This window comes from Dioscorea cayenensis, chromosome 16 (genome assembly GCF_009730915.1).
Source record: "Dioscorea cayenensis subsp. rotundata cultivar TDr96_F1 chromosome 16, TDr96_F1_v2_PseudoChromosome.rev07_lg8_w22 25.fasta, whole genome shotgun sequence".
In the NCBI taxonomy this organism is placed as follows: Eukaryota; Viridiplantae; Streptophyta; class Magnoliopsida; order Dioscoreales; family Dioscoreaceae; genus Dioscorea; species Dioscorea cayenensis.
The window spans coordinates 14,137,351-14,164,520 of NC_052486.1; the positions used below are offsets into that span (position 1 = coordinate 14,137,351).

General features: G+C 44.0%; 2 pseudogenes; one reads left to right on the forward strand and one right to left on the reverse strand.

The window, feature by feature from the left end:
* Positions 1-18,810: 18,810 nt before the first annotated feature.
* Positions 18,811-19,114, reverse strand: LOC120278526 (annotated as a pseudogene).
* A 347-nt stretch (positions 19,115-19,461) lies between these two features.
* Positions 19,462-20,212, forward strand: LOC120278527 (annotated as a pseudogene).
* Positions 20,213-27,170: the final 6,958 nt, after the last annotated feature.

Here is a 27,170-nt window from a genome sequence, read left to right on the forward strand (position 1 = left end):
GAAGTGCGGCTAGTGAAGGGACGAATAGAAGTGATCGACGGCCAAAAAGACAGGATTTGATTGCATTGGACCCTTTTCAATCAAGGTCAATCCCTGAAGGAAGAGTTCCTTGCTTCAAAATCCCCCACTTAAACGCTGGAAGTTTAATCTTAGAGGTCTCATCACTGGAGTGGATTTTTCGCATCTAGGCGGGACTCAGGGTCTCCTATTCGTGACCCTAATTTCCACTAACTGAATGCTTTGTAGGCGTGCATAATAAAAATCCCTTCGGCCCTTGCTCGACACAGTCTAGAGTATGATGCCGATCTCTTAGGATGGACCGGTTTATTAGTGAGTAAAGAGAGCTTAGCCCTACCCTTTCGAAATTTCCCTTATTGGTTGACTGACCCCTTACCACACTGCAATCAAACTTATGTGATTACCGCGCGGAATTGAGACCTATGTCGGCCAGATATGCATGCTTGGGATGGGAAAGAGCTTTATAATCAACTCTGCTGACCTCGAAACTGCCAATTGAGGAAAGGTTGTTCCGGCTTTCGAGCCAACAAGTGCCGGTTCAAATCAAGCTTTTGTAATGAAGTTAGCTCTCTTCTTCTACCTACTGCTGGTCTCCTAACTCCAGATCTGTTGGCTCTTTGACTTTAGATTTCATTTGCTTTTCTTTTTGGGGCTCTCTTAGCTGAGAGAAGAGAGAAAGGTCTCTTGTCCTCGAAAAACTCTCATTTCGCCTTAGAAAGACAGGCCATAAAGCAACTTTTGAAGTTCATGATAGCCCCTATACACACACCGATCCGCCGCCTTGCTACTCCAACTGCCGTATCCATTACCTATGTTTCTCTTACAGCCTTCTCCTTTTGGTCGAGCCAGTTAGCTACCGCTGCCCTGGTTGAGCAACCCGGAAAGCTCCTCTGCTCTGACCTCCTTGCACTCAACTGGTTTGGCATAGGGGGTTAAGCACACTCAAGTCATAAGGGGGAAGCTTTCCTGGGTTATCAATCCTGGGGCCTTCCCAGCACACTTTCGAGGCTCGCCCCTTTTGTTCCTACTGTCCCTCTTCCGAACCAAGATTTACGGTCTAATTCTTCTTAAGTTAAGGTTTGATTTACGTATGGGATTTCAAAAAATAAGGCTTCCTACTTCACGATCATATCTCCCCTATCCTCAAGGAAGTACGGGTCCTCTATGCCTTCTTTTTTGCCCTATTTATAGCTTATAGGTTCCGGTCCCCCTTGTGCCTGATGACCTCTCCTATCGATTTAGTCTGTTCTTTCGACTCGAAGGGCTAGCTCTCAAAAAGTAGGAAGTGTTTATTATTTTCTTGGGCGCGGTCCTTTTCCTCTTCCTATACTTTCTAGGCACTCTTACCTCCACCGTTAACTCGGGGGGATTTTTGGTTGGCGATCTCATCTTCTCTCAGATGTATTGACACAACCCATACCCCCTTAACTCCATAGGAGACCGAACTTTACTCCTGTGAAACAAGCGGCCAGGAAGTTCAACAACTGAATAAAAATAAAGAACCTTCCTTTGAAGCTTTGCGATCACTTCCGTGGAAGGAAGATAAAAATAAACTACCGAAGAGAAAACAAAGGGTGATTGATATGCCGACTCCTGCTCTTAACCGTGGGATGGAACCCAAATTCATATTCCCACTTCCCAAAGCCAAACCTCTCGAAAGAAAGAAAGACTATGATAGCGGGTGAAAAAGACAAAAAGGTGTGAAAGGTGGCTCATGGGGGAAGACGGACTTCATCCATATTGCGGTAGAATGGAGCAAGGGAGCGAACTCCCAGACATGCAGGCAGAGGTTAAAACCTTCGCTAAGACAATGTGGTGGATATATGTCCGTTATAGAAATAAAGAGGAATGGTACCACTGGACAGAAGAATCTCTTTAGGTTTACCTGTCCATCTAAGAGTTTGCTTTGAACAAAGGCGGAATATGGACAATCAGTAGAGTAGCAGCTTTCTAAGGCACAATCCCTAGTCAAGCAGCTATCGGTATAAAAAAAACCATCGTTGCAACGCAGTTCTTCAGAACCTTCTTTGCTGCTTCTACTGCACCATTTGCTTGAGCATAATAAATGTAGCAGCTAATGCTACCATAGTCTTTCAGAAAAGCATAGGCTTCGTTCGTTGCTTGTGAACTGTGGGTCTCTATCCATAGTCATGGTTGGTGGTTTTTTTGTTTTGGGATACCGAACCGATGATGTATGATCTTTTCTCTTTCTGAAGTCGATGACTTCAGTAGAAGTAACATTCCCAATGGTAAAGTACTTATGGTACGGCACGTGGGAAATCTCATTCATATTCGGATCTTGCAAGACTTGATGAATATGAAACGAAAGTCGTCCAAAAATATGCTAGGAGCTTATTCCCCACCGGGCATTTTACTATTTTGTCGAGCGGAAAGAAAGCCGATTCATTGGTCTTTTCAGGATCAGACGGCTGAAGAATGAGCTGCTTTCTCAATTTCAGTCGGAATGGTAGATCCATTCTTAGGCCATCATTTTCTTAAGACCTAGCTTCAGCTGATTGGGGAAGGCCCTCTTTCCCTGATTCCTTCCTCTCTTTGTGGGGTCATGGGCCTAATAAGAGCTTTAGGGCCCTCCTGCGCGTGTGTTTCGTTCCTCCCTCCATAGAACTTTATATGGATGGGGCTGAATTGCTTTCTGCACCTTAGCGCACTGCTGCTTTGGTGCTGAATGACGTCTGTATGACTTCGCGCTAGTCTCAAAAGTCTTTGGGTATCGACACCGGTGCGGGCAGGCGGAAGGGCGTCCAACTGGGATATCAATTGGCTTCTTCGCTCTATAAGTGCGCTGCGGTAGCTAAGATATACAACGTCATTCTGATGAAGTGGGGAATGCGTACTCTAATTTTTCTTACTCTTACTAAGAAATCTTTCTTGTCTCTTTTGTTGCTGGAAGCTTGTTCCCAGCCGTTCTATTAGTTTAGTTCTTTATCAGAAGTTTTCTGAGTTCGTCCTTCCGAGTTAATCTCGTTGCGCGTAGACTTTCAGTTTTAGTACTTTCGATGAGAGGCATTATTATTATTATGGTCTTAATGTTCGTAGGGGTCTAATTGTAGTTATTTATTGACGCCATGCCCAGTCGCCGCGTGGGATGGCTCGCTGCATCTTGAAATTTGAAAGAATTGAAAGTGGACTTCTGTCAGTCTATTGGTGCTATTGGTAATCTCCGCTTGCAGTTCAAAGTGTCTATCCAATCAAAGTTGTCGTACCAGTGTGTTCCGATTAGGACGCCGGATGAAGGCTTAGCCAGGTGCAGAATGGAAGTCATGGGTAAATGATTCGGGTAGCTCGCCCGAAGTCAAATGAGAAATGAGCAGCGCTCAACCGTGTGTGAATGAAGAGCGCTTTCACAAGAGTCTCCTAAATACTTGGAAATAAGGTTCATGTGAAGGGGTCGAAATAAGTGAAGCTAACCCCGTACCCATCTATTGCCTCAAAACAAAACCGAATGAATCGATCAGTTGGTAGGTGGTCCCAAAGCCGATCCGTTCAAGGAAGCCCAATTCGGGGAACCTGATCGCAGCACTGAGGTCACCGTTAATTGCCTTCGCGTGCCTATGCTTGGTCTTTGGATCTCTGTGAGCGAGCACTAAATGAAAGGGGTGGAAGTTCCTCCATATTTGATGATCATATACATTCACACGTGAATTGCTTTTGATATAAGTGCTGTGCGATCCCGCTGTTCGCCTGCGTATTGAAACCTACCTGGGCAAGATCTTCCAACTCTTGCTTAAAGATGGATTGGCGGGTTTCGAAGAAGACTGGCTTTCTATGCTAAGGAAGGAACTTCCCGGCAGGCAGGAGTACGTTGAAATCTTCGCTAAGACAATAAAAGGTAACGTATGTATAGCTGACGAGAGTGAGGGGACTTCCTACTGGACATGGAAATTCTTGCTCTCATTCTTGCCGAATATCTTTTGGGCAAAGGTGAATCAAGTCCATTCTCTCTGTCCTGATTATCGTGTGAGCTGAGGAGGGGAACTCGGCAGAAGATCGGTCTGTAAGAAAGGTGATAAGTGCTAGTGCGATAGGAATGCGAAGTGTTCATTCCTTATGTTGAGCATTACTTTTCTCAGGTTTTTACACTAATATGTGTGTTTTTATGTTACGTTTATGCAGGTAAGATTGTGAGGCCTAGTATGAAGGAAATAGGCCAATGTGGATCATAATGCACCTATTTTAGAGGAAATCTTGCTAAGGTTCAAACGCGAAAACATAGGTCAGGTGTGAGATGCTAGAGTGTGTGCCAACCTCCTCGCATTCGAGTGAGCACATCCATTTGGAGCGGCACAAAGGTAGTCACACTCGAGCATTTCGATTTATGCACATAAGAACGAGAGCTCCACAAACATGTATATCATTGAAGAAGCAAGTGATTCACGACGTAAACGTGTGCCCGTTTACGTTACCCTGATGAACATATGGAATTGGGAAGTTATTCAGGTCGAACCTGTAGCAGAGTACTGTAGCAACACTGTAACATGCACTGTAGTAGTACTGTTCACAACCGGCCGAGAAATCAGAGAAACAGAGAATCCACACGGCCGTGTGGAAATTATCCACGGCCGTGTGGAAATTCCGCACGGGTGCGTGTACCGTCCACGCCTGTGGAGTCGCCCGATTCTAGCCCTATTTAAAGCCGATTCAGCCCCGATTTTGGTATTCTTTTCTCCATCTTTTCCCTAACTTGAGAGAGGGCTTCGGCTAGGGTTTTGAGGGGTATTGGCTAGGGTTTTGGAGAGGTTCTACGGCTCAGACATCGCGCGTCGTTTGGAAGAAGGTTATTGGGAGAGTTTTCGTCGGCATCGATCCGGCGAGGTGTATCCTAGGCCGGACAAAGGATCCCTTGCGACGAGTAGAGGACTCTCCACAAGACTATCGATATGACCATCGAGGGGGTTTATTTATTGATTCATTGCTTTTACATTTGATTTCTTTAATTGTACTTAGCTCCATGGAGAGCTAAACCCCTAGTGGGTACTTGTGTGATTGTGAACCCTAGGATGTATTCGTTTCATTGAACTTCTTTATTATGCTTTCAATAAATTGATGTTTATTGTGAGTTCCAACCTTGAATGCTTGATTCTATGAACATTTCCCCTAGAGTGACACTAGGGTTGAGTGTTCTTGTTGGTAACCTTGTGAGTGAGTGACACACCACGAGCGTTAGACAAAGCTAGGTTGGAGAGAGTTGAGAGGGTGAGTCGAGAGGTACAGGAGCGTCCCCTTTCCCCTCCGACATGATAGATTCTACCTCCATTCCTCAAGTTCTTTGCGGCCATAATAGAGTGAATGGTCTAAGGGATGAATTTCCGCTAGGGCTTAGTTGCCCGTGCAACGGAGTGAAGCGTTGAGGGGATCTTAGTATCTAGGGCTTAATTGTGGTTAGGGACCTTCCGCCTGGACCAAAGGGTTAAGTCTATAATTAGGAAGAGATTTATCACCTGAAATCCCTAGAGCTCATTGCAACTTTATTCGAGTGCGAGGTTGAGAGGTTATTTAATCTCTCCTCCGGGACATGAATAGAGTTAGGCATAATTGACCTTAGATTTGGGACTATGTATGTAAGGATTTCCACGACTCACCATTGCGTTGATTAGGAAGCATAATAAAGAGTTCTTGCACTTGAAGCGATTATCCTAGGTGAAGCATCATCCGAGTACCCCATCTTTATCGATTGCCTTACCTCCTCCTTACTTTTGCTCTCTTACTTGTTGCTTTTAATTGTTGAGAATTGAATCATTATCATACTCATCATCATTGATATTTGCATAGCTAAGAATTGAATTAAGTGTCTTTACTCCCTACTCCCTGTGGATTCGATACCCGCTCACCCGGGATTATTACTTCGACAAACCCGTGCACTTGCGGGATATACGCAATGGGATCTTGTCAAGTTTTTAGCGCCGTTGCAGGGGAGTAGGCGTTTAGAGATACTTTGCACTTTGTTTTCTTAGCTATTTACCCTTCATTCTATTTCACATCTCTTCTCTATCACCGTTCTAATTTGTTCTAAAAAATAAAAATAAAAAAAAAATTATTTCACAATTTCTTATTCTTCCATCATTCTCATTTGTTTTCTTTTTTCATGTTTTACTTTTTCTTGCAATGATTTTAAATGATGATTGACCCAGTCGTTGCTCTATATTTGTAGGTCGAAGCTCTCAGTTAAAAAGTTGATAGAATTGTTACTTCACGACAACAAAACATTTCATGTTACAACGCATATCATCCAATTGAAGTGGGCTACCCAAACAAATTATGGGATATTGGTGAACGACATTGGGAGGCACCTCAAGAGGAATGTCAAACGGGTGAGATGCTCGGAGAGGATGCATTTCAGTTACAAAGAGTATTAGCTAACTTTATTGAAGCATCCGATGTCTCTGTCCAAAATATGGAGACCACACGAAGATGTCATGAAGCCTCCTATAAAAACCTTGAGCATCAACTAGGAGGGATACTTGACACACTCTCCAGGGAACAACAATTATTTAACAAGCAAGTCAAGTTCCTTATAGAGAAGATGTGGTAGTGAATGACAATGAAGAAGTGGGGCGGAACGAGTATGATGTTGTCGAGATTGAGAGGATACAAGAAGAACCGTTCATTCAATGTGATAATTGTTTGAGTGGACAGTATGTTTGTGAGCAAGAACTGGTGCAAGGAAAGTTGGTGAAGACATATTGCTTTCAAGTTGAAATGGAAGAAGACGCAAATCCTAAGGTAATGGAGCAAGCATCTCTCTTTTGGATTAATCAACTCATAAATTGAAAGAAAGAGATTTTGGGTTTGGAACAAGACGTGGGTAGGAGATTGAAGCCATCCGATGACCCACCTGTGCTAAGCTTGGACAATTCCCAACCCAAATTGTTTCCTTGGAGGCCAAAGGTAAGATGGTTGGACTCTCCAACAAATATTCCACCCAGGCAAGCAAATTTTTGGTTTAAGGAAAGTAGCTATAAAATGTCTAGTCGGGAGGAACATACTCTTTTCAAGCCTCCATAAGGTAAAGAAGAGGTACGTCAAGCTTAGTGACGTAAAACAAGCGCTTCTTAGGAGGCAACCCAAGTGTTTATTGTTCTCGCACCTTTTAGTTTAGTTTGTTTTCATGAATAAACTGTTAAGTGTTGGTGTTTCAATTCTTAAGTGCTTGTGCTACGATTTTGTTGTGGGATTTTAAGAGTACTCATTGTGAGTTTTGTTGAGAGTTGGTGAAGTTTGGTCGTTTGAGTTCTATTTCGTGTTTTTATCTGGTAAATTTTGCATAATATATCAGGCTCTGAGTGTGTAAACATGTTCAGAATAGTTCTGCAGAGCCTGCAGGTTTTTCTAAGTCATCTAGAGAAAACACACGGGCGTGTGGAATTTCCACAAGCCCGTGGGTGTATAATGTGAGCTCATCCAGAGAAGGCACAGGGCGTGCGGCTGCCCCTGTGAGTTGAGCATGTAAATGTCCACGCCCGTGGGGAATTTCCGCACAGGCCTGTGTAATACTTGATATTTTTCTCCGATGTCCAGGGAAGCCACAGGGGCGTGCGTCTGCCCTTGTGGGTCTGGCGCACGGGCGTGTGTAATTTCCACACGCCCGTGTGGATGCACAGAACACCAAAAGTCAGGAGTTCTGTTTAAAAGAGGATGATTCCTCTCCCTCTTCACGACTCCTTTTTACTTGAAAACATTCTCACAGTACTCTCCGAGTCCATAACGTCAGTTTGGTAGGATTTTAGAGAAGTTTTCAGGCCAGCTCTTCATTTTCTCACTCCTCTTCGTCGGTAAATCCCTTTTCATCATCTTCTTCGTCAATTCATAGTGTCTATCGATTAATCTGGTTAATAATGCTTCGTTTCTTCAATTAGAGCGATGATTTATGTCTAGAACGAAGTTAGAAGCATTTTTGAGTTGTATTTTTGTATTTTTGAAGCGTGGTCATGCGGTTCTCACGCCCCGTGGATCCACACTGGCGTGCGGAAATTCCATACGACCGTGTGGATTTCTGCAGCATTGTTTTATCAACTTGTTTGATCAATTTCGTTTAAATTTTGCAGATCATAGCACCTAGGTCAAAGAAGCAAGCTGATAAGAGGCCATGTGAGCCATCCCCTGAGCCCGAGGGTGTGCGATTTGCGATTCCCGAACATCAGGGCCGTTATGAGTGTTTGTCAAGACTCCGTTTCGGACATGACTTGATTTTTGGACATGACTATATTGCGGGAGCTTCAGCAGGGAGATGAGTTTGCTGATGAGATCGAGAATCTAGTTTCAGAAGGTGATTGGCGGCAGTTGCTGATGATTAGAGAGCCATCCATCCGAGAGTTTGCACTGGAGATGCTATCCTCGTTCGAGTTTGATAGAGAGTATTCGAGCTTCAACAGTTTGGACACCATTCAGTCTAGAGTATTTGGGTGCCACCATAGGTTGAGCATTACGTAGTTTTCCGTACTACTTGGCTTGTACGAGGAGGCATTCACGGATACAGTGGAGTATGCACAGTTGCCTATTGATTATCCTGGAACCTTGACCCCGTATAGAGCTTAAAGAGTACTATGTGGTCAAGGTCAGTACGAGCCAGGGGTGTCCAAGGCCACGTGCCTTTCCCGACCTGCATACAGATATTTGCATGCCATCATGAGTAGGTCGGTGAATGGCCGCGGTGACAGTACTGGTGTTTTGAGCCGTCAGGAGCTGCTGTAGTTGTACTCGATGGTAGAGCGCGTACTGATTTATTTAGGGCACATTCTGGCAGAGTATATCAGACACCAGGGACACTATACTAGACTGGGAGTGATCTTCTCTGGCTCCTACATTACGAGATTAGTGCTGGGCATGGGTCTCTTGGATTTGATTCGCGGGGCCGAGAAGATGAGTGTACCCGCTCTCCTGAGTTTAGAGACTATGCGGTTGATGGGCATGGTCCGCAGGGTTCGGACATGGGTCTTTGCTTTGGTCCTACCAGCCCCAGAGATAGCTGAGGATGAGGATGATAAAGCCGGAGCATCTTAGCCCGCCCCTGAGCCTCAGCCACCATCGATGGAGACCGAGGCATCTCCAGCAGCCGAGGAACCACCCCAGTGCGTATGTTTTCACCATCTTGAGCCAATGATCGCTTTGAGAGGCTCGAGAATGCTATAGGAGTGGTCTGAGCTGAGGTTGCCGAGATTCGGGACTCACGCGAGCCACTCAAGATATCGAGTTCATGGCACATTTTGACAAATTACCGCAGATCCTAGAGCGAGACGTTGCCTCATCATTTGTCCTGCAGCCGAGGACCCTTCAGGCCCCATCAGTTCCTCCAACACCTCCATCCTCGACTCCAGCACTAGTGGACCCACCATGTGCTTCCACTTCAGTAACAGCAGCAGCACAAGAGCCTGAGAGCGACTCCGACACTTGACTTTTCTTTTACTTTGGTGCATTTTACTTTATTCTATTTTCTTGTTTTTACACTTGTTCACTCAGAAAGGATTTTTCCTTCTGAGTTTATGTTATGTTGCATTTACTGAGTTCTCTTCATTGCTTCATCTTTTATACACTCAAGTTATTTTTGTTTTTCTTGAGCTTCACTGAACCCCCTCATGTATGCGTGCAAATGGTCTTGTCATCTTGGGAATTGAGACTTAGTCATGGGCACGGCCAAGGTGCTTCGGCACTTGGCCGTGTGAGCTTCACAACCCATTGGAACACTACTCCCAATGAATTAGCTTCATCAAACGCAACACTAGGAGTCAGGGGAGTATTGTTTTGATTGCTTCTTCCACATCTATTTTTGAATGATATATTTTGAGTGAGCTTGCATGTGTACATTGAGGACAATGTACAACTTAAGTGTGGGGGGGAGTTTCATAATGCGCACATCTTTTCTATTGTTTTTGATTGATATATGCTCACATAGCCAATGGCGGTTCACCTTAGTTGCAATGATTGTATTCTTAAGTCTAGGAGAATTGTTAACATTGAATGTTTTCATGCTCTAGTTCTTCCTTGATTTTTTAGGAATTTTTGCCCGATTTACACTTAGTGCACTACTCACTCTCTGAACTCTATTGGAAAATCATGTTCGATGTTAAAGGGACTAGTTAGGTTTACTTATTTTGCTAAATTCAAAAAAACAAAAAAAAAATTTGAAAATGAAAAGAAGGAACAAAATAGTTTTATTGTTTATTTGTATTTGTTGGGTGGAAAGAGCTACCACCTATGAAGTATGAATCTACTCTCACAAGTCGGATACTAGTTATGCCCTAATGAGAGAAAGAGCTATCTCATAGGATGAGTGAAAGCTACCACTCGGGTAGAAAGAGCTACCACCTCGAAAGTGTGAAAGCCACCTTAGCGGCTGCTTTGGAAAGGGCTACCTTAGAGGATGTGTGAAGCTACTACCATCTTTAAAAATTTTTGTCACTTTTGTAGATAAATAAGTCCCTTGTACTTAGAACTTTGAGGAGTATACTTTGGGTTGTTTTGAGTGAGTTCACACACATACACGAAATTCGGGTTTGTTGTCCTTTATTATTCAAGTTTTTAGCAAGAGCATTGATTTTTCGTATTTAGTGTTGAAATTTTCCTTACTTGTAGAATACTTTCTTTGTATGACTCGGTGAACCTAAGGCCAAGCACTTTCAATATTTTCTTCATTGATGCACAGAATGTTTTAATGTTTGCTTGAGGACAAGCAAAAGCTTAAGTGTGGGGGAGTTTGATAAGTGAGGCCGAGTATGAAGGAAATAGGCCAATGTGGATCATAATGCACCTATTTTGGAGGAAATCTTGCTAAGGTTAAAAGGCGAAGACATAGGTCAGGTGTGAGATGCTAGAGTGTGTTCCAACCTCCTCGCATTCGAGTGAGCACATCCATTTGGAGGGGCACAAAGGCAGTCACACTCGAGCATTCCGATTTATGCACATAAGAGCGAGATCTCCACCAACATGTATATCATTGAAGAAGAAAGTGATTCACGATGTAAACGTGTGCCCGTTTACGTAAACCCGATGAACATATGGAATTGGGAAGTTATTCAGGTCGAAGACTGTAGCATGTACTGTAGTAGCACTATTCATAGCCGGCCGAGAAATCAGAGAAACAGAGAATCCACACGCCCGTGTGAAAATTATCCACGGCCGTGTGGAAATTCCGCACGGGCGCGTGTACCTTCCAATCCCGTGGAATCGCCCGATTCTAGCCCTATTTAAAGCCGATTCAGCCCCGATTTTGGTATTCTTTTCTCCATCTTTTCACCAACTTGAGAGAGGGCTTCGGCTATTTTTTTGAGGCATATTGGCTAGGGTTTTGGAGAGGTTCTACGGCTCAGACATCGCCCGTCATTTGGAAGAAGGTTATTGGGAGAGCTTTCGTCGGCATCGATCCGGCGAGGTGTATCCTAGGCCGGACAAAGGATCTCTTGCGACGAGTAGAGGACTCTCCACAAGACCATCGACATGACCATCGAGGGGGTTTCTTTATCGATTCATTGCTTTTACATTTGATTTCTTTGATTGTACTTAGCTCCATGGAGAGCTAAACCCCTAGTGGGTACTTGGGTGATTGTGAACCCTAGGATGTATTCGTTTCATTGAACTTCTTTATTATGCTTTCAATAAATTGATGTTTATTGTGAGTTCAAACCTTGAATGCTTGATTGTATGAACATTTCCCCTAGAGTGACACTAGGGTTGAGAGTTCATGTTGGTAACCTTGTGAGTGAGTGACACACCACGAGCGTTAGACAAAGCTAGGTTGTAGAGGGTTGAGAGGGTGAGTCGAGAGGTACAGGAGTGTCCCCTTTCCCCTCTGACATGATAGATTCTATCCCCGTTCCTCGAGTTCTTTGCGTCCATAATAGAGTGAATGGTCTAAGGGATGAATCTCCGCTGGGGCTTAGTTGCGCGTGCAACGGAGTGAAGCGTTCATGGGATCTTAGTGTCTAGGGCTTAATTGTGGTTAGGGACCTTCCGCCTGGACCAAAGGGTTAGGTCTATAATTAGGAAGAGATTTATCACCTGGAATCCCTAGAGCTCATTGCAACTTTATTCGAGTTCGAGGTTGAGAGGTTATTTAATCTCTCCTCCCGGACATGAATAGAGTTAGGCATAGTTGACCTTAGATTTGGGACTATGTATGTAACAATTTCCATGACTCACCATTGCATTGATTAGGAAGCATAATAGAGAGTTCTTGCACTTGAAGCGATTATCCTAGGTGAAGCATCATCCGAGTACCCCATCTTTATCGATTGCCTTACCTCCTCCTTACTTTTGCTCTCTTACTTGTTGCTTTTAATTGTTGAGAATTGATTCATTATCACACTCATCATCATTGATCTTTTACATAGCTAAGAATCAAATTAAGTGTCTTTACTCCCTACTCCCTATGGATTCGATACCCGCTCACCCGGGATTATTACTTCGACAAACCCGTGCACTTGCGGGATATACGCAAGGGGATCTTATCAAAAGGCCTTCTTATCAACTCCACGGGTTCATTTGCTTAAGACGGTTGTGCAGGGCAATCGGATGTAGTAAGTACCGCCTCTCAAGTTGTTTAGCTCTTCTCTTCCTTTTCCCGATTGGTTATGTGTCAGGTGAGCGGCGGAACCTCTTCCTATCAGGCAGAGCTTTGCCAAGGCGCATTTTCCTATGTGTGATCGGTCCGGAGTGAAACAAGGGATCAAAGCTTGAGGCGTGAATTATGATGGATCGGATGCAATTCTGAAGCGGGTACATGATGCACTGGTCCATGTTTCTGACTGGCCTGGCATCCCTTAGAATATTTTATACAATCGGACAAGATGGTTGGCAAGTAATGGCCATGCCTTCCGATCGACCAATGCATTTTATGCCCACGCTTGATGTGATCCACATACTCCATCATGGACTTGAAACAACATTTTTTATGCTTCTTGCTCACTCACACACCTGAGGATCAGTGCGTCCAAGGCGGTTCTCCCTAATGAGAAAGACAATAAAGAAAAGGGTCTTACAAGTTTCAAAAGCGTGTATTTGACGGGCCTCTGAGATGGCTTTTGCGAACCTTGTATGCAGTGATCGCATCGTCGAGGACCTAGCTTAAAGAGAGTAATGAATGCCTGATGATCCGAACTACTAATCGCCTTCACGGGCTCTTTCTTAATGGCCGAACTTCACCGATGAGAAGCTTAGCACCCTTTCCTAGCCTGGTCAGGGGTTGGGTAGAACCTCTATGCCATTTTGCTTCTTGAGTCTTTTCCTTTTCCCATATCAAGACAAGAGAGGATCATCTAGCCCACTATGGGATTGATTGTCCACTAGGGGATTCTAGGGAGGAATTGACCGATAGCTCAATGAGCATCCACTATGGATTTCTAGGGTCGATACGAATCATCCCATTGCCAAAGTTTGAAACTTGTGGCAAATCACGATCTTTTCAGCCCATTTCAACTAAGGGGCAGATTTTTCCAGCTTTATGTATGTCGACATCGGGATATTGACGATTATGGATATCATTTTCCTCTTTGTCTAAGTTCAAGAAAATAGTTGCCACTTTGATGTAGACATGGACCTCTTGATAGCGATGAAGCGATCGCGAGATTTGGAATCTGGTACAGAAGGGCGCTAAGCATAGGCGACATGCCTAAAGTTCCTAACTCAATCCTTTTTTATAGACTTTTGAATGAACCGCCCCACACTAATGAATTTGAAGTCCTCCGGGCCAATCTTTGTAATTCAAAATGATTGATAACGTCCCCCCATCTGACCCGTTGAAGATCCAAAGGTGGGAGGCGCTCAAATATGCCATTGATTACCTTGATTTATGTGCTTGAGCATTGCAACGATTGATAAGCTGCTTTGGCACTGTAATCTCATTAAAGGATTCCAACATGAGAATGACTAGATTGTTGGCCTTCCATGTGCAATGCTATGAAGAACTTGTATCTTATAGATATAGAATTGAAAGCCTTCCTCCTATTCCGCCTAAGCCTGTCAATCGAGCAATTAAAAGAGGTGCTCTATTCAAGATCACAAAGAGCTGTAAAAAGGTGCTCAATGAATAGGTGTAGGGTCACCTTTGCTGTAATAGAAAGTCACAATCCACTCACAGGGAGGGTCCTTCCTTCCAATCCATGTAGGGAGGAGCGGTTATTTCCTGTCCCTATTGTTGTTCATCACCTTCAGTGAGACTTTTTGGTCCTTTAGTGGAGGAGATTCGTTCACATCCGTTTAAGGCCACGGAATGGAATGGAGCTACGATCAACAGATGCTTTGGGTTCACTGGCCAAGCGAGAGCTACGTTACATTACGTGGCGATATCCCTAGAATCACTTAGTAGGAATCCGTCTTGAGACTTTGGGAGAGTATCACCCGCTCTACGTCATTGAGGGGTCTTAAAAATGTTTCTTACAAACATTCTATTCAATAAAAAATATAGCAAAACCAACGGAACATGGTAGGCCAGTCATCCGCCAGATTCATCCAAAAGAGAGGCTTCTTCATTCGACGAAGCAAGGAAAGGTTCTTAAATAAGATAAGGGGAAGACGATTTGGCATCTCTTATTTCTAGAATAGGTCGAGCATGACTTCTTTCAACTATTATTCGTAATAGTGATAGAATGAGTTTGATTTTAAGCTCTAAAATAGGTTTTTGATAAAGTAGGGGCAGAATCATTAGGCATCAAGCTGTTCGTGAGTCGGCGATGGAAGAGGGGTAGCTTTGATTGCTCAAGTCGCTACTCTGTTTCATGGTTGAATGTGAAAAAGAATTTCTTTTTGTTTAGCGACAGTCTTATAGGGATGATGCTTTCCCTTTGCGCTAAGGAAGACCGGGAAAAAAAGGTAACCGCTTTTTTTGCTCACCCGGTGAAAAGGCATAGTAGGTACAAATGCTATTGGTTGCTTGACTTCCTTACATCGGGGAGCTTGAAAAAGCTGCTAACAATAAGAGTTTTTTTCTTCTTTTATCTTACGACCTTCCATGCCAAAGCGAGGGGTTGAAGGGATCGATCCCAATAGCCTTCACGAGGAGAAAGATCCATTCTTTATAGCCGTTCTAAAAGCTCCCAAATAGAAAGAGGGCTTTTGCTTCTTTGCTGAACCAGTCCAGGTCTTGCATTTTGCATTCCACTGTTGACGTCCCATCTAGTTAGCTAGTTAACGGTGAAACCTATTTTTTTGAATAAATAGCGAGGCAAAGTAAAGTCCTTGCTACTCCGGGTAACATTTTTTTATTTTTTTTCTTTAAGGTCACAGGGTCGGGTGAAGCTTACTTCCTGCGGTAACCCCTAGGCTATGTGACCCGGCGAGTATCAATTTCACTTTCAAAGAGACTTTTTCAATTTCATAGTTTAAGTAAAACATTATCCGAGACCCGGAAGAGGCGAGGGAAATCGGTAGCTATTCTCTCATAGAGACTCCGAGCAGATGCTTAGTTTTACCAAGAATTGCAATGCCTGAGGCGAACGGACGCTTAAGGAAAGGCTAATTCTAGTTCTTTCTTCGTTATGGTCCCCGGATAACTTATTTAGCAGTGAAAGAAGCCAAGTAAGTATACTATTTTATTCAACGAGCTTTTTGAGATAACCGGGTCTAGGTGCGGTAGCGAGCTAATACTTCAACTCCAAGGCAAGTTTTTTTGAGGAAAAGGAGGCGGATGGTTCATGCTTGAAGAAGAATCTTTCTTTAGATCGAATGCGACGTTCTTCCTGACGATGACAAGGTCAAGCAAGGGAAGGAATAACTAGTTGATTCGGAATCGAATCCATTTTTATTCTAAGCATGTGTTCCATAGATTCCGCTGCAATTGAATCGGTGCAAAAGTCGAGTAGTACTAGGGCCTTCGAGTGGGAATTTCCTTCTATAAGCAAGTGTAAGCGAAGTCGGGGCTTAAGTAAAGGCGAGATCCTTATTCTTGGGAAGTAACTTCGGATTAGCGATTAAGGATAAGGAGTTCGAGTTGAAAGATAAATGAGTTAGTTGAGGGCTCGGGGGGGTGTGAAATAAAAATAGATAAGAAAAGGCGATTCCCGATCCGAAGAGTTGAGTTGCTATGGTGGAATCTATTGAATTTTTGAAGGTGGCCTTACTTATACTTACTTATATACTTATATAAAAAAGTAGTTTTGATCACGGCTCCAGTCAAATGGATTTAGGAAAGTTCTCCCTTGATGCTTTGTTAATGCCTAGAAATTCACCCGAGGGTGACTTAAAGTGGATATTGTTGATCCCGTTAAACGGGGTTCTCTCTCTCTTGATTAAGTCATTTCGCCTGGACGAATAGATGACTAAGGACCCATTAATGGTCAACTTGAGGACCAAGAGCACGGGTACCTCCACAGTTCGGTGTCCAACCTCCCCCAAGGTCTCATTAGAAGTGGTTAGTCCTTTGAAAGTCAAGCACGTTGTGAGAAAGCATTTCGGGGCTTCCACTATCTTAACTTCATGTTAGAAAGGGTTTCTGCTGCTACTCAACATGGGAGGGCTTTCTTTTTTAAAGCAAAGGGCTTGAGAACAGAGCCCGTAGGGAAGGTGCGATTGAGCGGCCGTGCATGCACTGAACTTGCCTCTCGGGAAGGTGTCTAGATCATAGTTCGATTTGGACTCTCTCGTTCTTCTAGTTTCCTTCGATTACGTAGATTAGTCATCCGGACTCGTCGGGTCTTGTTGGTAGCCCATATTCCCTTTTTCCGGTCTCAAGGAGGGATTCGAGATAGAACCCGATTCAACAACGGAGGAAAAAAACTTCCTATTCAAGGAGGTGGGAAGGGCTTTCGGCCCAGGACTAATTCTTATAGGTTAGTTTCTTTTCCTCCAAAGAAGGAGCTAGAATGCATCTAGGGGTCACTCGACACAGGAAACAACGATTTTTCCTAAACTAAATAAAAATAGGTTCCTTATGCTAAGTAGGGGCACTTAGCTTTCCCACAGAGGTCGGTGGAGAATGCCAGATCTTCCAATTATTCAACGAAAAGCGATAGCTAAAAGGCGATAGAGAAAAAAAGATAGGGGCATTAGTAGCTTCAACTCATGAGCGACATCCCTATCGAGAATCCAGTGAAGAGGAGACCTTTGGCTTTGGAGTTCATAGTTCATTCCGCTAAACAAAGCTAACCCTGACCTATAGGAAGGGGTTTGAATCCTATAGCCTACTCTCCTGTTCGAGTTTTGTCTTTCGAAAATGTTGCTTACAATTGAGTGAGGAAGCTTGTAAGAAAAAAACCTTAAGTTATAGGGGCTTCCCTAGAGGGATGAGATGGTCGTGCAGCACGGGACCACGATATGCACCACCAGGGGCTGTTTTTCCGATAGGAGTTTGATACCTTGACTCCTCCGCAGGTAAGCTTGTTCTTCTACGAGATTTCCTTCTTCGTTTGCGTGGATGACCGATTGATGCTATGTGGATGTAGATCACCTGGAGGCCTTGTGGAGATAGGCCTTACGCTGCTAGGGCAGCTGTAGCTATATCTGATCTGTACTTCCTTGACTGAGTGGAACTGATATACCTGGACCACCTCGAGTGGTACCTGGGTAAGAGAGTGTTACGGCAGTTTGGGATTGATCAGCCATCGGATCCACCACCCCAATCCTTCCATGCATCGCGGATGGTTGGAGCTGCTAGATATAGCTTACTGGACACTTTCAGAGATCAGATTAGGCACTTCAATGCTGGAGGAGACTTCTTCAAGATGCATTTCACCGACTACGAGGACTATGTTGAATGGTATGCCTCAGTGTCCACAGTACCGATCCTTCCTCCACACATGAGGATAGGGTCGAACTACGTGATCAGGGGAGGTCAGGCTGCTTCATGGATTGCTAAGCTGAGGAGAGACCTAGATACTATTTTATCCGGGAGCGTGAGACTTCTTTAAGTATTCACTTCTTGTATGGATGGCTTATAGATGCTTTGTAGGCCTCCTTGTTTTTAGAGTACCCATGTTGTTCTTGTAGATTACTGAGTCATCACGGTGAGCTTTCTTAAATCCTTACTTGAGGATCGTGTCGGAGAGCTCGAGACCCGGTTGAGGGAGCCGAGCTCTCTCTTAAGCGGACTTGAAAAACTACTACGATTCTGATGGTACACTCCTTAGATCGAGAGATATAGGGACCACCATGCTCGTCCACTTTCTTGACAAAGCGACTCGATGCATTTTATCTTCCTTGCGGCTGAGGCGAGACATATCAAAAAGATCTATTACTAAAAAAATAGATTGGGATCATCACTGTGGTTATCGGATGATGGGAATAACAAAAGCGAAAGTGGGTAATGAGTATAAAATAAATGTCAATAAATTCATTCTCTCATTATTCGTTATTTCCGGGTCTTTTCGTTGCATTCACTTACAACAAGAAACAACAACCAGCGTTTGGTGCATCACCTGCATTTTGGTGCATTCTTCTTCCTTTCTTTGGTCTTTCATTTCGTTATATTCCTAATTACTTATCCAATTAGAACGTATTAGCGCTAATGCACCTTTCTTTTTATCAAATCTCGGGGGACATGGTCTAATCATGAGGGTAGTATTTAATCATGGTATTCGATCCCAAGTTTTTTTATGGATTCCTTCTTTGTTATCGGGAATTCGACCCACAAAGCTATAATGCCTCAAAGCGAGGAGGCTATAGAAACTTTTCTTTTTTTCCTTTTTGTCTCGAACTTAGTGAAGAACTCAATTCTCTCTCTCCAACAAAAAAAGTGGCGATGCGCTGAGTTGTACACTCCCTTCGTTCTACGAACCCTTGTAGGGTCCCGAACTTCGTTCGTGAAGGAACCCGAGACTTTTTGACGGGCCGACCCTTTTTTTATATGCCGCTTTACCATGGAAGGAAAAATGAGCTTTGCTCTTTACGGGCACTAGGCGCTCCCAGCGGTTCACGAGAAGGAAAAAAAGGACTAATCTTTTTGTTGCATCGGCGCGAGATGAAAAAAAGAGAGCTTCAGTCTATCGATGAGCAGCGGATTGAGCGAGACTCTTGGTATTGCTTTGTTTTTCTCTCCTTTCCTATCGGCGAGTTACGATCCTTTTTGTTCGAAAATTTCTTCGTTCGTACCAAACCGCTTGCAGAATCAAATCCTGTTCCACAAGATCCTATATCAGACTATACATCCTCCTCGCATTTATCTCTGAAAGCGTAGCTGATGCTATGGGCTTTGGCTTATGTAGATCAAAAAAATGATGAATGGGATTGTGGCACTCCACTCGCCGCCAATGCTGGGAAGGATGCGACCGAAAAAGACTGGAGCAGCTTCACTTTCTGCTTTGTATCGTCGAATCCCATATAAAAGCTCGCTCTTTACCCGATCATTCAAACATTTTGTGGGCACAAAATGCGCACTGCTTTATTGTTGCGTAGCAATAGAAACTGCTCATCTTGCTTGGTAGCTTTTTCGCCTTCTCTTACGCTCCGGGACGGGAGGCGCTAATGGACTGCGAGGGATGGAGCAGGCGAAGTGTGTCATTCGTAATGGAAAGAAAGAGACCACTACTTCGCCACTTTGTTGGTCCGCCGGTGTGAACACAGTGGTCTCGACCCGGGGACCGAGGGAACCAATTCAATTTGGATCTTGACATGTCGATTGTTTTTAACCGTAGGTATCTCGCTAGGAAGTTGGTGGGCTCATCATGAATTAGGTCGGGGTGGCTGGTGGTTTCGGGATCCCGTCGAAAATGCTTATTTTATGCCTCGGCTATTAGCCACAGCTCATATTCATTCAGTAATTCTACCCCTTCTTCATTTTTGGACCTCGCTTCTTAATATTTTGACTCTTCCATGCTGTGTCTCAGGAACTTCTTCAATACGGTCCGGACTGCTATCTCCTGTTCATAGTTCCGCTACAGATGATACACGAGGAAGATTTTTATGGCGGTTCTTCCTTCTAATTACAGGCATATCTATGAATCTTTTTGTACCAGATGAAGAAGCGGGGCATCGGTCCAGTAGAACCTATAAAAAAGAGATGGTTGTGGCGCGAAGTACTCTTGTGTACCTACGTCACTCGGCTCGCGCGCAACCCCGATGCATTATGTTATGGAAGAATTTAACCAATTGCTGGCTCCGAATAACAAAAGCGCAGACAATTGGGCTGCCGGATTTCGTCCCGTCCGTAGCACTTGAGATATCAACGTGGTGTGGGCTGAATGTAGAAGCGATCCGCGATGGAAAGCCTTTGATTGATCAGTATATTATTTTACACTTCGGAAGATGGTCAAGGTAGCTTGCTTCCAATCCACTGTACAAAATGCGCATGTAGTCCTTCCTGCCGGTAGCAAAAACAGTGGCATAGCAAATCAAGCTTCAGCTTAAGTAAGTAGTCCAGCAGCCAAAAAGCTAGCGGCGACAAGGGCGATAAGCAAAGCAAGCGGTAGCCAAGGATAGGGGCTTTGAGCGGTAAGTTGCGGGGTAGCGAGGCCCGGTATCGCGAGGCGGTCCAATCATGCCGATCGGGGATAGGAAAGCAATAGCTGAAAGCTACGCCCCAATAGGGAAAAGGGAACCCTTTCCAAGACCTCATACCTCAAAGCGTACTCAAAGGTGTAGGAGCAACTCTATTGGAAGAGGCACGAGGGGAAAGGGGTGGGGAATCTCTATGCGTGAGGGCTGCCTTTAAAAAGGATGAGAGGTGGGAACTCCTTCTCTATCCTATAGATCTGAAGCTCGCAACCTATCAATGGGGTTGGAAAAAGGGGACGGGACAAGGATATACCAAATGAAAGCCTTCTCGAGAGACTCTTCTTGTTTTTGTGTAGTTGAAGATTTAGTGACTTTTGCCAAATGAACCATATCTATACAAAAAAATGATAATTTCGAGACCAACCCGCTCGCCTCTCGTGATTAGCTCCTCAGCGTGCGCTCCGCTATGGAAATGAGTACATCATTTAGCTCTCGTCATTGGTCAGTTCCCCTCACTCAACCTCAATAAGAAGATCCTCTTATTCTTATTGAGTGAGTTATTGACTTATTTGATTCGATTGGCTTGGTCTTTTACCCGAACGGAAGAAATGGCTTTTTTTTTTATGCGTATGCTCCTACACCAGTTACAATAGACTGATTTTTTATTGATTTCCTGACTTTTGTTCTTGTTAATACTACCCATTAGTGGAGCTAGGAAATTCGGTTGTTTAACTTTGAGGCAATGAAAATTGTTGCGATGGAAGTTTCGGCTATTCCCTTTTCCTTGTCTTCACGGTTCCACGGACTCGCTTTCTCTCTCGATTGAAGTTTTTCGGGGATCGATTGATTATGCCGGTGTGTGTTTGCGGTTAAGGTTGTGATGCCTCTGTTGTCCCCTATCTCTAAAGGGGCTTATGTAGTGGTCTCTCGACTTAACTTGACGAGGGCTTTCATTCTCATATAGATCTCAAACAAATGCTTTTTTTATTCTATTGTATGTAAGGATGGATGATAATGGGTTTTCGCCATCCCCATAGCCGGAAGCTTTGATCTACTCTCTACGGTCATTGACTCGATCGACCCGACTCTCGTCTATTGAGCGAGAATCCCCCTTCTCCAACAATGCGCGGGCCGAGTTAATTGGAAGGAATCTTGATGAAACTTGTCTAAGAGCCGTACTGCGATATAGCGTGTGGAAAGTGAACATGTTCTTGCAGCGATATAAAGACATAGATCAAGGGCAAGGGCTTGACACAGAGATTCCCGACTTTGAACCGTGACATACGTGGTCACTCCAATCGCTTGACAAAGGGATCCCTTCTCTAAGGCCTATCTCTGGGATGCCCCCTTTCACACTTTTGCTTGACCTTGCTCTGAGCATTCACCCTATATATCCTTGTCACCCTAGGTTGCCTCAGTCTCATTTGTCTTCGTTTTCTATCCCATAATGCGATCAGTCTCATTCAGATGGATACCGCTATCCGAACATGCTCAATCTCACTTGAGTTCTTGGTCTTCCAGGAAGGAGGGTCTTGGTCTTCCAATCCGTCAACAAGTAGAGACACAGATGATAAATGGATCAGAAGCAGATTAGGAGGAGTTTGCGCTTCACATGATGACAAGATAGGGTCAAGATACCTTTGCTTCCGGTTGACATGGAAGGACAGTATGCACCATTGGGCCGGCTAAACCATGATTGAGCCATAGGGGCACACACCTCTAGGGATCACTATACCACTCATCCTCCTTCAAGACTCGACAAGGAGAAGGGTGAATCCATACAAACAAGCAAAGCACCCTTGGTCCTATGGGGAAGGTAGGGCCGGCGAGGGGAAGGATGCCGATTCTCCTGCTACTATTCTAGCTCCTCGAGAAGGATGAAAGTCTTGCTTGAAAAGCATCATCGACTGCGGCCGCCTTTGTTTTGGGCTTCGATCATCTATGGTCTACAGAATGCCTTCACTTACTGCTGCTCGAACAGCGGTATAACCCGGTGAAAAAGGAATGCCTTGCTCTCATGTTCGCAGCTCATAACATGCGACATTACCTAATTTCATTGGTCTTACCCACCAATTACCTAGTGGCAGGTGTCAACCATTTAAAGATCCTTGTGACCAAAGCGAGGTTCAGCTGAGCACTGGATAGATGATAAGGCTCGAGCGATTATGACATAATATTACGTACCACAAAAGGCCGTGAAAAGGGATAGTCTTGGCGAGTTTATTGGGAGCACATCCTCTACGGGAGCACTTCAAATTGCTATGCAAGAAGAATTGCTGATGAAGCGGTCTACTCGCTGAAGTCGCATCAAGACCCACATCAAAAGCACTGGGAGATGTATTTTTGGCTGCGCCTCAAAAGCAGAGATGAGAAAGGGCGTCCAACATTAGGGCTCGAAAAAGTCTTTATTACTCCCTAAGGTAACAGGATATGATCCCGTATTCCTTCACTTACTTTGTCGGGTCATGTTCCAACAACGTGTTAGAATACCTTTACGATTATTTTCATGGAACTAGCTGTGACTCGACCTTTGGTAATAGAATATCTAGCGTCCCCACTTTCTCCTAGACGGATGACTCTCCTATTTTTTTATTTGGTAAATAGGGGATAGGATCCACTCTACTCTGGCGGTGAGCTTCTTTACTCTCTTTTTGTGCGAGGTTGTTCAATACTCCCCTCAATCAAGGGAGCAGCGCTTTCATCCACTCCTCTTGAAGAAGATTTAGAAAAAAAGTGAAGAAATTCTTTTTTGTGGGTTTTATAAGAGAAGAGAAAGATCTTGATTGGTTGGTAAACATTGTTTTGATGACCAAGAAGAGCAGGCGGATTCGGGTTTTGCATTGACTTGAGACACGAATAACGCATTCCCTAAGGGCAATTTCCTCTGCAGATCACGAAATCATGATAGACAATACCCTGAGATATGAGCAGGATGTCTTTCATGGATGGCTTATGCAGGGTATAACCAAATAAAAAAATGGATCTAGGCGACAAAAGGCACACGTCCTTTAGAAATCCATTGATGCGTCTTGCTATCTGATGATGCCATTCGGTCTCAAAAAAATCTTTGGGTGCCACCTACCTTACTAGAAAGGGCTATGATCGCGAGATATTTTCGAGATCAACAACATAAAAAGCGATGAGAGTGTTACGTGGATGACCTCACGATTAAAAGCGAGAAAGAAGATCACCTCATAGATCTACGGAGGATCTTGGAGATACTTGAAAGCGAGAACATGAGGATGAATCCACGATCATGCTTTTACGGGGGTAGTAACTAGAAAGTTATTGGGTATTTGTTATTACAAAAGATGGAATCACGAGTTGACCCGAGCAAAAAAACTACAAACCATCCTTGAAATTAAACCACCAACTAACCTCAGGGAACTCAAAGCGGCTATAAAAGAAGAAATACCTCCTTGAGAAGATTCATCTAAAAACCTATCGGGGAAGGTGTCAAACCGTTTTCATGCCCTAATGAAGAAAGGGATCGAAAAAAAGTATGGGATCAAGCACAGTGATACAGCGTTCCGAGCATCAAGCAATATTTAACACAACCACCGGGTCCTAGCCTAGACCCACCCACCGACCACTTTCTCTATTACTATTAGCTTTCTTGTATGGCTATGGGGAGGAACTCTCTCTGTCAATGGAAGTTGTTCTCATCTAGTCGACATCAATTCTTTCTATTAAATATGAAAATTGCTCGAGGCGGGATGCATTTCGATGCTGATCGACTACAGAACCCAATGGATAGGTCTTCCTATTCGTTGTTGATGACATTAATTCAAAACATTATAACATATCGGGCTTTCGACGTCGGGTCGGGACCTCACTGGAATATTTGTGAAAGTCTCTACACTCTGCTTAGGTGTGCCTAAAGTCTTATTTCGAAGATTCCTTTACCTAGGGTGAAGGGTTAGGTGTTAAGCCCTCGAGCACGACCAAATATTCTTGACCTCCGATTCCACCAAGCACCCAACGCACATCTACATCACGGTTGATTCCGGGGATACACGGAGACCCGGTTCCATAACCCGACCTGCAAAAGGTCATATACCTTCCCTTGAAGACCAAAGCGCGAGAATTCTCTTTTTTTACTTTTTGCACTCGATCTCGAGCTTTTGGGTTACCACTTTGGGTGAGAATAAGTGCTCGAGCGTTGGGTTGGGTCCTTCTCCATAGCTAGGGGAGTGAGACCATCGAAGATGCTCAAGCTAGAAAGCGCATCCAATTAAGATGCAGCGTTCGCTCAAGAATCTTGATTTCACTATCCAAAATGGAATTCACTAGGATCAATTCTCGGATCCTTAGGGTTTCATCGCATCCTTGGCGTGGAAAACCGGGAAGCCCTTCAAGTAGCGACTGCTGAGAAAACCCACGAGATACTCATTCTATTCGATGGAAATCGTATTTTCCTGTTTTTTAAAAAAGTCCTATGACACTGCCATCTATACAGTAGCAAACAATTCGAGTAGTGTGGTATATCCTGGAGCATCACCCCCAATTCCTAGCGAAAGTTTTTTAGTAATTTCATCGTATCAACAATAAAACTCCTTAACATCTCTTGCAGAAATGGTTTGATATGTATTTCAATTTACCGATTTTGACGATGCATTCTCCTGGAACCAGAAAAGATTGAATCTCCTTCTATCCCCAGAAGGCCCTCCCGAAGACGACAATGCTTGAAACATAAAAAAGGACGGGTGAATCCCCTTTATGTAATAAGAAAGATTTTTCAAGTGAATTTCCCACCTTGGGACGAAAGGAAGAATTTCCTAAATCATAAAGAGAAGAGACACTGATCCATCGAGGTAGTAAACAAGCAGGAGGAAGGATCATAAAGACAAGGTTGGTTTGCTCGGGGCAAGAGGTAACTAGCTGCTTAAGTAGTTGCAGCAGTTGATCTCAAATAGCCAAGGTTGGCTTGGGGATAGGTTAGAGCATTGGGTTCCAACTTCTATATACCTATGAGACTCCGTTACAACAGTTTTTCCTCTGGCTTTTCGGCAAAAGCCCAGATGTTGAAGCAGGTTATAGAGAGATGGAATTCCACACTGAATCACTCACAAGGATTGGAAAGAGGAATTCCACACTGAATCACTCAGAAGGGGTGGAAAGAGGAGTTCCACAGATAGAATTTACTTATAAATAAAAAAATAAAAAGGAGAATGGTTGGCCCGACAAGCGTAGGCGGAGCAATGTCCATCACCTGGAATAGTATATCAAAAGTGTAGGGACCAATTTGAATTGGTATCTCAATATCCCCGATCACGTCTCGGCTTGTTCCATCAAAAGCCCATACTATCATTGTACTAGGTCTCATGTGTGACATATCCACGGAAGTTTGGCCAATGTTGACCTTGGCATCACATTCAGGGATGATCCATCATCAATGAGTACCCTTGCCACAACATGATCTTTGCACTTCACCGAAATATGGAGAGCTTTTAGTGTGCCCGATGCTGATCGGTCATCGGTGAAAGGTGATTAAATTCATTTGCTTTGTTATATTTCCCACAATGCCATCGAGCTTCTCTACGGTAATGTCATGACAAACATGGGCTTGATTCACGGCACATTCAACAAGGCTTGGCGATGTGGCTTAGAGCTTAGGACCAACGATAGCGGTGAAATGCGGGCGGGTCTACGGTTCAATTGTTCAATTACCTTATATTCACTCTGTTTGATCAATTTCGGAAACTCACAAGCTTCCTTTTTCGGTGACCGATTTACGTAGTGCGTATTTAGAACTACAGCTAGGCTCCACAATGTGACCGTCATATCATGATGAGAACCCTTACCTAACAACTCCTCATGGGCTTCTCCTTTCTTACGCCTTTCCAACTCCTCATTACGAAGCTTTTCCAAGTCCTACGGAGTATAGCATCTACAGCTCTGATCATCCCACCTACTCAAGATATATTGGTTCTTGTATCAGCTATTGGGGTTTGTACTATGAGTGACATGGGATTTAAAAGGACTACTTGATAGTCATATTTCCATGGAGCGCCCTCGTGTCTTTACTTTATAAATAAAGAAAAGGGCAGAGTCACTCTTTTAATTCTTCGATCGTAAGGAAAGCACTGAAGCTTCTTTGGCAAGGGCAGGACAATTATAGGGGACGTCTAGGTGGGGAGATAAAGCCCCTCCCAGGCAGCGTAGAATGATCCAACAAATGAAAGAAAGGATCGGTTTTGTCAAGCATTGGTTTGCAAGATAGAAATTGGACTTCCCTTGTCGAATTCACCTCGGGGCTTTGTTTGGGGCCGAGTCGGGACCTATAATATATAATATAAGGAGAAGCCCGAACCCGCGTATCGCCGGATCAATAAAAGTGATGTCGAATTTTGATATGATCGAGAGGGCCCCTCTTTTAATGATGAGTGGGATCACATCACAACAGGGAACAAGCTCTTTGCACCCCACGTATGGCTTCCATTGTGATGTTCGGTGAATAGTATACTGAGGGGAATGATGCTTCGATTTCACTCATTGAAGAATGTCTTTCCTTTGGAAAACTTGTATCTGACTGGAACGGGCAACTAAACTATACAATCAAAAGTGATAAGGTAATATTCTCCCGAAGCGAATGGAGACCTCTAACTACGATTAGATCTTGCTTCCCTTCCTCTGCCTAGAAACTTGGCATCTATAGCTCCTACTCCTTCTCTGCCGCTTGACTCTCAGCTCCATTGCTGTGAGACCATCTCTTTAATGCCCTTCCTGAACATCCGGGATTGGGATGAATCATTTACTCCTATGGATGTTAAGGGGAGGAA